The sequence below is a fragment of the Protopterus annectens genome, chromosome 3.part0 (assembly GCF_019279795.1).
Source record: "Protopterus annectens isolate FY-2018-M chromosome 3.part0, PAN1.0, whole genome shotgun sequence".
Classification (NCBI taxonomy): Eukaryota; Metazoa; Chordata; order Ceratodontiformes; family Protopteridae; genus Protopterus; species Protopterus annectens.
The window spans coordinates 763,304,554-763,318,496 of record NC_056731.1 but is presented as its reverse complement, the minus strand read 5'-3'; positions in this window follow the sequence as shown (position 1 = coordinate 763,318,496).

Below are 13,943 nucleotides of genomic sequence, written 5' to 3'. Positions count from 1 at the left end.
TATGCTTGTTAAACTTTTTTGAGAAAATGAGCAGTATGGGATTTTAATGGGATGTTCACTCGTTTGTTGTGTTATTAGGTGAGCCTCACAGTGGGTTCCATTTGAACACAAACGGTAATGGTATCGGCAAGCTCACTAACTGTTTGGGGTTGTTTTGTATCAACTTGTATGACTTATGCAACCATCTAATATGGTTTATGGGCTAATGTGGAATTCTTTTGTGCTTGTTTTTTAACAAAGAATATATGTACTGGGAGTAGGCCCATGGAAGAACGTATTTTTCAAACTAATGAGGCTGGATTGTTGGGCTCATCATTTTTGAATAGATGATGGGTATGAAATACTAATGCTTATTTGTTCCATTGGTTTATGGGACAATGGATTTAGCTGGTTGTTGTTTCAAGATTTTGTGGGCTTGCTAAGATTTTTTTATGAATGGATTGTGGGGTTCCAGTACCAGATTTGGCCAGTGGCAGAATTATACACCAACCGGTTTGGGGAAGAGAATACCAGTTGAAGTCTGGCTGGATGGACTAAGAATAAATGTTATTTGAACTGTTGTGACCTGAGGGGCAATGTTTGTAGACATTTGAGTCTAACAATTATTTTTATGCATACTAACCTTTCTAATTTGTGTATATTCTGGTGGGGATGATTATAGAGCTCAGTTGTACTGATGAGTTCTAACTAAATACAATATATATTTGTGCTATTTAGCATGATTTATATTGTGTTTGGAAGGTATACAATAATTGGAAGTATATGTACTTTTTTGTATGAGTTCTGGGACAGTTGTTGCTCTTCAGATATTTGACATCATCACTGTTTGGGGTTGTAATAGAGGCTACTAGTAAAATCAGCTTGCCACAATGAGCATTTATTATCCTTCCATTTGTTCTAGGTCTGAGCAAATGTAATGGAACAACCTTTATAACAGATTAAGGATGCAGAGCCCTATTTTGGTTAGACTGTTGTTCAGAAGACTTGTTTAAGTCTGGTTTGATTGATTAAGAACAATTGCTATTTGAACTATTGTGGCCTGGGGCTAATGTTTGGAGACATTTGAGTTCAACAACTGTTTTTGTATGTACATTAACTGTTTTGTGCATATTTTGGTGGGGATGACAATATAGGTCAGTCTCTTACTGACGAGTTATAACCAAATACATTATATATATTTGTGTTATACAGTACGATTCAAATCTCCCATGAAACTTCTACAACAATTGGAAGGATATGCATATATTTTTTATATGCGATCTTGGAAAGGTGTCTAGATCTTTAACATCACTACTGGTTTGGGGCTGTAATACAGGTTATTACTAGTTAAACCAGGTTGCCACAATTAGTATCTGTTATCCATCTATTTGTTCTGGGTTCCGGACATAGATAAGGGGATAATTTCTTATAACAGATCAGGGGTGTATAATTTCAGTTTCAATCCACATTACTTATTTTTTGCTAGTGGCTTTATGACAAATGTTAATGATATTTGGGTTACTTGCAGATGAAGTGGCCCATAATTGAACATCTGGTATCCATCTTTGCTAAGGGAATAATAGCAATCAAGACTCCCTTTTTGATTAGAGTTAACCCGAATCCAGTTAATATAATCTTGATTTAGAATTTGTGGAGTTTTTGAGAACAGAAACATGGGCATTTGAAGTTTGAGCAGGTGGAGGGTGAACGATCTAGCCCATATAAGTTCATAATGGATTTGGTTACTCTACTGCAAGGTCTCTTGGCAGATAAGCATGATTTACATGCCTTTGGTCTGGATAGGTCTGGGGGGAATTGGAGTGATGTGGATACCCCTCATATGGATGACCGATGTGGTGAATTATTTATCAAGCTAACTAAGGGCATGGTGACTCTACAAACCAATGTGTGGCACCTGAAACTGTTTAAGGCCTATCAGGCTAAGAATATTGCGCCTAGGGGCCTCAGGGTTCGGACAGTGCTGTATGTTAGTATGGCTGATGATACACTGGGCACAAGCACAGCAGGATGCCTTAATGACATTTGTTAACATATTGGCTTCGTATTATGAATGGATAGTTGATAAAAATTGTGCTGATGTACATCAGGTATGTGATCATTTAAAACCGTATGAAGGACAAGCTCAATATCAAGAATGTTTAACTAAATTGTCAAAGGATTTATTGGCTATAGAGAAATCTTTAAAAAATAAAAAACTCCAAAAGTTTAACTGTGATGTTAAGGATTATGAGAGAGGGAAACCCTTTGACCTCAGAAAGAGTGTGAAGTTTTCTGACGGAGAGATTGATTTGTTAAGAACAAAAAGGGAGACCTAGGTCGATTTTGAAAAAATCACGAACAGAGTATAGCAGTACCTCAGGGGAAGATTCATCAACCACGGATGTTGAGCAAATACTCACTCAGGGGTCACCCAGTACAAAGAAATTGAGGGGTATGGATCACCCTTTAGGTTTAAATGACACCGGGGAGGTAGGAAACATAAAAAACTTAAACAGTGTACAAATGTTACTACAGACACTGGGACATCAATAGATATGGTGTTCAATGCACATAATATTTCTTCTGTAAATCTTACAGCAGTTGAAGAACAATTACTTAATAAAGGGCTCAAATATATACCTGGTTTCTTTGTTAATGAAGATAGCTGGCTTTTTGTCGAGCATTGAATTTGAGATTATTTTTTGGTCCTCAGGATAGGCCTCAAAGATCCACTGAGTTCCGTTTTCGGAAATCAAAATTTATGCCCCCAATGGATAAGCATGTGGCCATTTTTCAAGAATCAGTCATTAAAGATCTGCACTTTAGGAATTTTGAAGCTAGAATATTGAATAAAAACTGATCAGTGAATGAACAACAGGCATTTAGGAACATTCTTCTTCTTCTTTCGGCTGCTCCCGTTAGAAGTCGCCACAGCAGATCAACTGTTTCCATTTCTTTCTGTCCTCTGCATCTTGCTCTGTCACACCAACCACCTGCATGTCCTCTTTCACCACATCCATAAACCTTATCTTAGGCCTTCCTCTTTTCCTGTTACCTGGCAGCTTCATCCTTAGCATCTTATTCCCAGTATACTCTGCATCCCTCCTCAGCACATCCAAACCAACGTAATCTTGCCTCTCTGGCTTTGTCTCCAAACCTTCCAACCTGGGCTGACCCTCTAATATACCATCCTCGTCACACCCAGTGCAAATTGTAACATCTTCAACTCTGCCACGTCAAGCTCTGACTCCTGCCTTTTTGTCAATGCCACTGTCTCCAACCCATATAACATAGCTGGTCTCACTACCCTCTTGTAGACCTTCCCTTTCACTCTTACTGGTACTCGTCTGTCACAAATCACTCCTGACACTCTTCTCCACCCACTCCATCCTGCCTGTACTCTCTTCTTCACCTCTCTTCCACACTCACCATTACTCTGAACTGTTGATCCCAAGTACTTAAACTCATTCACCTTCACCACCTCTACTCCCTGCATCCTCACCATTCCTCTATCCTCCCTCTCATTCACACACATATTCTGTCTTAGTCCTGCTGACCTTCATTCCTCTTCTCTCTAGAGCATATCTCCACCTCTCCAGGGTCTCCTCCACCTGTTCCCTACTCTCACTACAGATCACAATGTCATCTGCAAACATCATAGTCCACAGGGACTCCTGTCTGATCTCGTCTGTCAACCTGTCTATCACCATTGCAAATAAGAAAGGGCTCAGAGCTGATCCTTGATGTAATCCCACCTCCACCTTAAATGCATCTGTCATTCCCACCGCAGGCCTCACCGCTGTCACACTACCCTTGTACATATCCTGTACCTCTCTTACATACTTCTCTGACACTCCCGACTTCCTCATACAATACCACAACTCCTCTCTAGCACCCTGTCATATGCTTTCTCTAAATCCACAAAGACACAATGCAACTCCTTCTGACCTTCTCTGTACTTCTCCATCAACACTCTCAGAGCAAACATCGCATCTGTAGTGCTCTTTCCTGGCATGAAACCATACTGCTGATCCCTAATCATCACCTCCCTTCTTAACCTAGCTTCCACTACTCTTTCCCATAACTTCATGCTGTGACTGATCAATTTAATCCCTCTATAGTTACTACAGCTCTACATATCACCCTTATTCTTAAAAATTGGTACCAAAACGCTTTTTCTCCATTCCTCAGGCATCCTCTCACTTTCCAAGATTTCATTAAACAATCTAGTTAAAAACTCCACTGCCATTTCACCTAAACACCTCCATGCTTCCACAGGTATGTCATCGGGACCAACAGCCTTTCCGTTCTTCATCCTCTTCATAGCTATCCTTATTTCCTCCTTGCTAATCCACTGCACTTCATTCACTATCCGGATTCACTATCCGCACATCATCCAACCTTCTCTCCCTCTCATTCTCTTCATTCATCAACCACTCAAAGTACTCTTTCCATCTGCTCAACACACTCTCCTTGCTTGTGAGTACGTTTCAACAGGCATTTAGGAACCTAAAAGAGAATAAAAATATTGTCATTATTTCAGCATACAAAGGTGGGGCGGTAGTGGTGATGGATACTAAAGAATATATTTTGGAGGCTCGCAGACAGTTGAGTAATGCGAGACATTATATGCCAATACCACTGGACCCCACCCTTTCATTTCAAGAAAGAGATAGATACTTTTTTAGATTTGGCCTGTGAAGAAGGGGTTATTTCATCACAAGTTAAACAACATTTGACAGTGGATGACCCTCAGTAGCAGATCCTTTATTTACTGCCCAAGATTCACAAAAACCTGAATAAACCACCTGGTAGACCGATAGCGTCTGGCATTGACTCTTTGACAGAGCCTTTGTCAGCATTTCCAACTGAGCATTTGCAGCCCCTGTTGAAATTAGTTAGAGCTAGAATTCAATATACTGCGGAATTCTTGAATACGATTGAAATTCCCAGTTGGAGGCACATTGGCTACTATGCACATTGGATGTAATAGCATTATACGCAAATATTCTACATTGGGCTGGACTAAAAGCTGTTAAATATTGCTTGGATAAAGCGGATATTTATCTCCCGGGTTTTAATACCCTGTTATTGTGCATGGCGGAGCATGTGCTGACCAAAAATGTTATATTTTTTCATGGGGACTGCTTTTGGCAGATTCAGGGAACAGCTATGGGGGCATATTTTGCTCCCATACATGCTTATCTGTTTATGGGCTACCTAGAGGATCTACTTATTTATGATTGTATGTATAATATGTACTTGCATGAGACAGACATCTGGAGAAGATTTTTGGATGATTGTTAGTTAGTGTGGTAGGGTGGGGCAGATTATTTGTCTGAATTTGTTCAATAGCTTAATGAAAATAAATGGGGGACAGAATTTACCCTGAATGTGGATACACAACAAATTAATTTTTTGGATGCGACAGTCACAAGGGATAGTGACAATACTTTGGCATCCAAGATATATCGTAAGTATCCGCAATATAATAATTTATTTGCTACCAGTTTGCATCCCCACCATTGTACAGTAAATATACCTAAGTCTCAATTTTTGAGAGTAAAAAGAATTTGTTCTTCTCCAGATGTGTATCGACGGTTTGAGGATGATCTTACTGAAAGATTTTTGATTAGGGGGTATTGCCCTAACAATATCAGGTCAGCTAAGAGATGGGTCGCTGTAAAAACCAGTTGGATACCCTTGCATATCATCATAAGAAGCAGGATGATGGGGATACTATTAGGTTCGTTACCAGATATGGCCAAAATATCAATGTTATTAGGGAGGTCATAGATAAAAATTGGAATATTTTGCTAGCTAGTGAGGAACTGTCTGGGTTACTTTTGCCCAGATGTCAATTTTCTTCTAGAAGGGGCATATTTTAACTTCCTATTTCAATCATTACAAATGTGGCAATAGAAATCCAAATAATGAACATCAGGAAACTCTGACTGGTGAAAACGTTTTTGGTTCATACCCATGTGGACATTGTTCATCTTGTAAATATATGTTCAAAACAAAACAATTTTCTACAAGAACAACAGTAGGGTTTATGACATGAGCTTTTTTTGCAAATTGTGGGTCAGATTGGCTGATTTACTTGGCGACATGTTCCTGTAATGCCTTTTATGATGGGCAGATGTTGAGGTCTATAACTGTACGTATATCTGAACATTTTAGTGACATTCTCACCAAGCGTATGTCAAATGCTTTGCACAGACATACATTAAAACATACCAATGCCAGATTTTATTTTATGGTGATTGGTAAAGGTTTGGGGGGACAGGATGAACAAATTGGGATGGCATGCTATTTTAAATAAAAAGGAGAGGGGTTGGATTGTTAAACTTGGGGGTTTATTATCCCGAGGGCTAAATGACCATATGTAATAGATAAGGTTTTGAGGCAAAGGTGTCTGTTGCTTTAAATATGAATGTTTGCCTAATTGATGATAATTAATCGTGGTATAAGTAGTGGGGACTTATGCTTTGTATTTTATCACTGATGAAGACTTGGTTGCCGAAATCACTCTGATTTTTCATGGTGTGGCCACAATAAAAGAAAATTTATATGCTCTGTTGGTGCTGGCTTTGCTTTTTTTTTTTTTTTTTTGAGTACTTCACTTTTTTTCTGCAGCAGTTTCTTCCTTCTGTTGTAGAGTTTATTAATGGCAGGGGACCACCAGATTGGCATCCTGTTTTTGCAGGAGAGCGTCTTGGTTCTGTTGGGTATGGCTAGTTCCATATATTTATGTATGTGTTCATACAGTGCATTGTTGTATGATTCAGCAGTCATGCATCTATCTTCCATTGACATGGGTGCCGTGAAGTTAGCCACCTCTGTTTTTTGGAGTCCAAAGTCAGATTTGGAGAAGTTTTTCATGGTGGTTACCTTTGTGGGGGGTGTGGGTGAGATGTGGATTTTCATGGTGATTAGTTTGTGGTCGGATCTAACCAGGGAGGAATTTAACCAGGGAGGAATTGACTATTGGTGTAGAGCAATGGTTGCCCATGTTAGTAATAATCAGGTCAAGGATGTTGCTTCCTCTAGTGGGGGTAAGAATGAGCTGGTCCAGGGCATTGGAATTGATGAATTTCAGGAAGCATTTGGCCAGTGTATTGGTGCATCACTAGTTTTCCCATTTGATGGAGGGACAGTTGAAGTCATCTAATATGAGAGTGTTGGTTTGGACCCTAATAGTTTCCAGGGTGCTTAGGAACGTGGAGTGAGAGTCTTGGGACATGGTTGGGGACCTATAGCAGGCTATGACCTGAATCACCATCTTACCCAATGTTAGTTGCACCTGAAGTATCTCAGATGAGTTATGCTGGGCTACTAGTTTGGAGGTGTGCATATCCTTTATGAATATGAAGACACCTCTGCCTTTGGAGCTTCGGTCCATGTTCTGGGGCCAAAATGTGTGGAATGAGTTATACCCTGGTAGTACAGGGGTGCTTTCTGCTGCTTTAAACCAGGTCTCCATTACAGCACAAATGTCAATGTTTTCCAATTTGAGGAGTGCTTCAAGCAAGTGCATCTTGAGATTTAGACTTCTAGAAACTAAGCAAATTTTTGAAGTCAGTCATTTTCTGCTTGTACTGCGGTATCATTCTGGGTGACAGTAGGATGCTGCTCAGGGCTAGGGTCATACCTGCCTGGGCCACATAATCTGAGAGCTCCTCCATGTCTCTTTTCATGTAGTCCAGGAAGTACATCTCAGGTCATTCACACCCACATGGGCAGTGACTGAGTCATACTTGTACTTGTTGTGGAGTTACCTCAGTGTGTGTGTTATGTGTCAGATTCTGGAAACTAATAGACAGCTGACTGTTACCTTTTCCTTATTTAACCTAGTGAGTGGAACATCAGTGTGCCTCACTATCTAGTCACCTATGATTAGTGTATTGGGCAAGCTGTTTTGCCTTAGTGGCTTAGGTTGAGGGTAACACTGTGTAGGTGAGCTGTGTGTCTTGTGGCTTGTGCTGTGTTGTGGTCGAGTGCATTTCTGCCTTGGAGGTCTCTGCTGTTTGGGTAGATTTATATTGAGACCCTCTGCGAAGGTGGGTGCGTGGTTTGTGTTTTTATGTGAGAGCTGTGATGATGGGTGTTCTGGAGTGCTATGTGTTGCATGTGGTGTGGTGCAGATATTGACCTTCTCCTCTTGACCAGCTATTCTGGTCTTGGCTTAAGAGTGCATGGCACTTCTCACAAGTCTGAGTGTTGGGAGGTAAGAGGAGAGGGTGTCTGTGTACGTGAGGCAGTTGCTACACTGCCTCAGAATGCCCAAGTTCACCAGATTAATAGGAGAAAGCAACAGAGAACTGACCTTTAGACATGCCAGGAAGGATGGTCATTATTACTAAGTACTGGAGCTGTTTCCTTATATATACCTTTTACAGGAAAAACGTCACTCGGGGTGTCTGAGTCTGTACAGAGCACTGCCAAACACTTGAGGGGAAACTAATACGTAGACCCTGTAAATTTCAGGATGAAGTATTTAGGCAGATATTCTGAAGTTAGAAAGAAATCAAGCAATACTTACTGAAAAATAATGAATTAGCTTGTCAAAAATGATGAAAAGAGGGGAGTCGCATGAATGACGACTGCCTGGCTACTACTAATGTTGGTCTCAGCACAGCTTCACTCTGTTGGGATACAATACTCCTTTGCTTCTTCTCTCACCAAAAGCAAAATGTTAGCAGCAATCCGCAAGAAGAGAAGCAGGCCACGGTCTGTTTGGTGGTCCACAGTCTTGTCCCAGATGATGCAAGGGTCTTCAGGCTTGTAGGCTTATTCTGGTAGATGCCTCAAATAGAAACCAGTCCAATTAGGTATGTTAAGCACAGACACTCACTTTCCAACCAGAAAGATTCAGGAATCAATGCACTCTGCTCCTCCTCTCACCGGGATCAGAATATAAGCACATATTCCAAGCTGTCACCTATAAAGCAGTTATTAAGCTTTCTGGTGATCAGCATTCTCCAGGAAATAATGTAACTGCACTCCTTCTCACACCAGGAGAAAACAGAAACACTAATCCCAAGATGACTACTGAGAGGCAGAATGTTGGCTCTCCAATAACTGGTGGTCTTGCAATAGATGCTTAAAGGTAAGATGAAAAAAGTGTTTATCCTAAAGACTGCAGTATGCACTAGAGTTTTGAAAGTAGGTAATTTAAGTTTTACCGGTCTAAAATGTTAGGTTTTAGTGGAGAGTCACAATTTTTAAAACAGCAAGATAGACTGAAAGGGGGAGGTCACTTTTGTATTCTGGCATTATGGGATACAGCAGGATGGCCAATAAATTTAAAAAGTTGAAGGGGAGTGATTTCACAAAATGATAATTTTGTGCTTACTCACACCAGCCAGTAAAAGCAGACAGGAAATGATATATGGTCAAATTAACATAAAGGGCAGGCAACTAGAAATACAGTGGTGTTTTAGAACACAACAGTAACTGGATGGGAGGATGGGAAAAATGTCTGTCTGACTCACACGAGACAGAGCTGTGGTGTCTTTTCAAGTTTGTTTGCAATTAAAAGCAGAATACAAGTAAAACACAGTGTAAAGAAAACAAATCACAGTATACAAAATAGAAAAAGACAATAAAGTAATACAAAATACAACAAATAAAAAGCAAACTAACCTTTTCCTCACAGCAAACTGTAACAGAGTCTGGGTGAGCCTTTCCAGTAAAGCTCCGAAATGTTTTATTTTACCCCTTAAATAGAAGGTTTAGTTTCTAGCTCCACCCCCTCAGTTCACAGATGATTAACCTTAACTGACCTGTTCTAACTTACGTGTGACTCCTTAATTGACCTGTTCTAATTTCTGTCTGACTCACAAGAGACAGAGCTGTGGTCTCTTTTTAAGTTTTAATATGCAGTTAAAAGCAGAATAAAGTAAAACACAGTTAAATTAAAAAAAATTAATCCCCAGGCCCTGGACATCTGCCTTGGTCACTTAAAGCTGGATCCGGCTCTGGACACACAGACTACTCCTCATCTGGAACAGGCTCCCCATGCATGTGAAGCAGAGTTCCTCCATAATCCAATTCAAGTGTAACTTGGACAATTGGATGGGCAACAAGAAATTCGTCTCTGGTTTGGCTCCTATATCTCTAATGGACACAGGCAGCCCATAAATGGTTCACCTCCCAGGCCCCTTGTTATAAATGTTTCATTTCACAAGCCCCAGCTTACATTTAACAAGGGTACCAGAACTTGTTAGAGATTTGGGATGCATGGCTAAGCTTAAAAACGCCCTTGGGGTTGTTAGCCTAGTAAACAGCAATGAACCTACAAACCTATTAACACTGAACACCTACAAGAAACACCACACTTCCAATATTACTCACTGAAAAAGTCACATTAAAAAAAATCAGCAGAGATTTATACGGATGGAAAGCTATCAGATATTGACTTGCAACTATAAGGCATACTTCTGAAGAATTTACATGAAAAATAATGATCATGAGAATAGTGCATCCTACCTCTCCATCTGAATCCCTGGCATACTAAACTCAGCAGAACCCTGCAACACAGCATTAAAAGAGCACATTGCTCTTTAGTACTAAAGCATAAAGTACAGTTTTGTACCTACCATAAATGTAGATGTTCGAAGATCCACATTGCTGCAGTCCTTACACTTGGGTAGTCCGCTGTCCTCGGTCGGCCCGAATATCAAAGTATAAGGCTGACGTCGGTCAAGGCGCATTTGACTGACATCAGGACGTCAGGGTACAAATGCGCATGACCGACGTCATATCCTCAGTCTTTTCTTGCCCCAGATGTCAGAAGACCCTAAAAATAAAGGCCAAAACCAAAAGACAGCAAACAACCAACCAACCACCCTTGCACTAACTATATGTACAATATATACAATATACACAATATGTACAACCCAACCCACACAACCGCCTCTAACTACAGAGGGAAGGAGGGAGGGTAAATTGGACTGCAGCAATGTGGATCTTGAACATCTACATTTATGGTAGGTACAAAACTGTACTATGTTCTTCATCTCACATTGCTGCAGTCCTTACACTTGGGTAGAATCCCAAAGCAGAGGTAAGGGAGGATGGCTAACTACAAGGAAGCAGGAGCTGCCAAAATGCCCTGCAAAACAGCAGTGGCAAAACCAGCCCTGGATTTAGAGTAAAGTGGCAGGTGATAATGCCTAGAGAAAGTATGCACTGAACTCCAAGTAGCTGCCTCCAAAATATCCTTGGTTGCCACTCCCCTCAAAAAAGCTGTTGATGTGGCAGTAGCCCTAGTGGAATGAGGCCTAATCCCAGCTGGAATCTCCTTGCCATGATGGGAATAACAGAAAGCAATGCAAAACCCAATCCACTTAGAAATAGTTTGTTTTGACACAGGCTTGCCCTGAGAACTCAAAGCAAAAGAAACAAACAACTGCTGAGACTGCCTGAACCCTTTAGTTCTGTCCAGATAATAACGCAACTGCCTGTGTACATCTAAAGTGTGCAAAATCTTTTCCCCTTTATTTTGGGGATTTGCATAAAAAGTAGGCAAATGAATAGTTTGGTTTAAAGCCACACTAGAAACCACCTTAGGCATAAAGGAAGGATTAGTACGTAATGATACCCTATCCTTATGGAAAATTAAGAAAGGCTCAACCGCCATAAGGGCCTGCAATTCAGAAACCCTTCTTGCAGAGGTAATTGCCAACAAAAAAGCAGTCTTCCATGATAAATATTTCAACTCAGAAGTAGCTGCAGGCTCAAAAGGTTGTAGAGTGAGTTTCTCCAACACAAAATTGAGATCCCAAGCAGGAGTAGGAGCTCTTCGTGGGGGCTTATATTCTTTGCCCCTCTAAGAAATTGCTTGAACAAAGGATGAGAAAACAATGGTGGGACACAATCATAGTGAGCCGAAATTGCTGCAGCATGAACCTTAATAGAAGAGAAAGACAAACCTTTGTCCAGTAGCTCAGTAAGATATTGAAGAGTCACACTCAAATTAGGCTCAGAAACATCAAAATCTTTTGCTGCATTCCAAAATAAAAATCTCTTCCATTTATCTGCGTACACTTTCCTTGTACTAGGCCTTCTAGCTTCCAAAATCACATTCAAAACTTGTTGTGGAAGTTGAGACCCTCTATGGTTCAAAACAGAATATGCCAGGCCGTTAGGTGAAGAGAGTGAAGTTTGACATTCAGCAAATGGCTGTCCTCCTGTGACAACAGGTGTGGAATCGAAGGCAAAGGCCATGGAGGCTTCCGTACCAGACTTCTCAGTAATGGGTACCAGTGCTGTCGAGGCCAATCTGGAGCTATTAAAATCATCCTTGGCTTGTCCTGTCTGACCTTTAGAAGTACCTTTGGGAGGAGAGGCAGAGGAGGAAAGGCATACACATGAAGATTGCTCCAATTGAAAGAAAGAGCATCCACTTTCCAAGCTGTGGGATGAAACCTTTTGTGCAAAACTTTGGCAGCTGATGGTTTAGTGGAGAAGCGAACAGATCTATGTCTGGAGTTCCCCATGACACTGTCAATTTCTGAAATACATGAGGATCCAATTTCCACTCGTGGGGATCCATAATTAAATCTGCTCAACACATCTGCTAAGGAGTTCTGTGCTCCTGGCAGAAACCTTGCCTGAAGATTGAGCTGTAAACTGAGAGCAGTCTCCCACAAAATCATTGCTTGCCTGCATAGAGGATAAGAATCGTTCCCCTTGCTTGTTGATGTACCACATGACAGTTGTGTTGTCTGTTAGAATCAACACCTGCCCTGGAAGAAGTAAATCCTTGAAAGCTATTAATGCAAACTGGACTGCTAACATCTCCTTCAGGTTGATATGTAGAAGTTGTAGTCTGGCAGGCCACTTGTCTTGTATCCACTTTCCATTTAGATGAGCTCCCCAAGCTCTGTCTGAGGCATCTGTCGTTAAAATCTGACTCGCCTCTGGCCGGGTCACAGAGAGTCCCTTGTTTAGGTGACATTCCTGAGCCCACCACAAAAATTCCTTTTGAATGCAAGGTATTATTTGAATGACAGTGTCTAGATCCTGGCAGTGCTGTGTCCATACATTTTTGAGATACCATTGCAGCTTCCTCATATGCAGTTTGGCATTGGGAAGCACCAGAATACAAGATGCCATGAACCCTAAGGCTTGAAGGACTGTGCTTGCAGTCAGCCCGGACTGATGAGATAGCTGATGGAAGTAAAGGGATAGACTCTTTTGTTTGTCCGGGGTTAAAAAGGCCATCTGGGATGCTGTATTCAGTCTCACACCCAGAAAGCACATGTCCTGAGAGGGTACTAGACTGGACTTTATTTCGTTCACAGAATACCCCAGGCATCTTAGCACTGCTATCACATATTCCAAATGATGAAGAAGCTCTTCCCTTCCTTGAGCCAGAATCAGGCAGTCGTCCAAATAAGGATAGATCTGTATTCCTTTTAGCCTGAAGAAAGCTATCACTGGAGCCAGAACTTTCGTGAACACTCTGGGCAGTAGATAAGCCAAAGGGCAATGCAGAGAACTGATAGTGAGAAGTCCCAGCTCGAAAGCAGATACTTCCTGCAACTTAGTCTGATAGGAACATGAAGGTAAGCCTCCTTGAGATCCAAAGTTACCATCCAATGATCTTTGCCCAGCAGAGGTAAAAGCTGCTGTAACGTCAACATTTTGAACTTGGGAATGTCCAGATAAGTGTTGAGGGTAGATAAATCCAAAATTGGTCTCCACGTGTTCCCCTTCTTTGGTACTAGGAACAGGCGAGAATAAAATCCTAGGCCCACTTCTGGCATAGGAACCGGCTGTATGGCCCCTATTTGGAGTAACAGAGAAACTTGCTTGTGAGCCTCTATTCTTTGTTGAGGAGGAACGTCTGGCATGCCTTTGAAAGGAGGCAAGGTATGGAAATAAAACCTGTAACCGTGGTGTATGATATCCAATACCCATCTGTCTTGGGTAATTAAACTCCAATTTTCTTT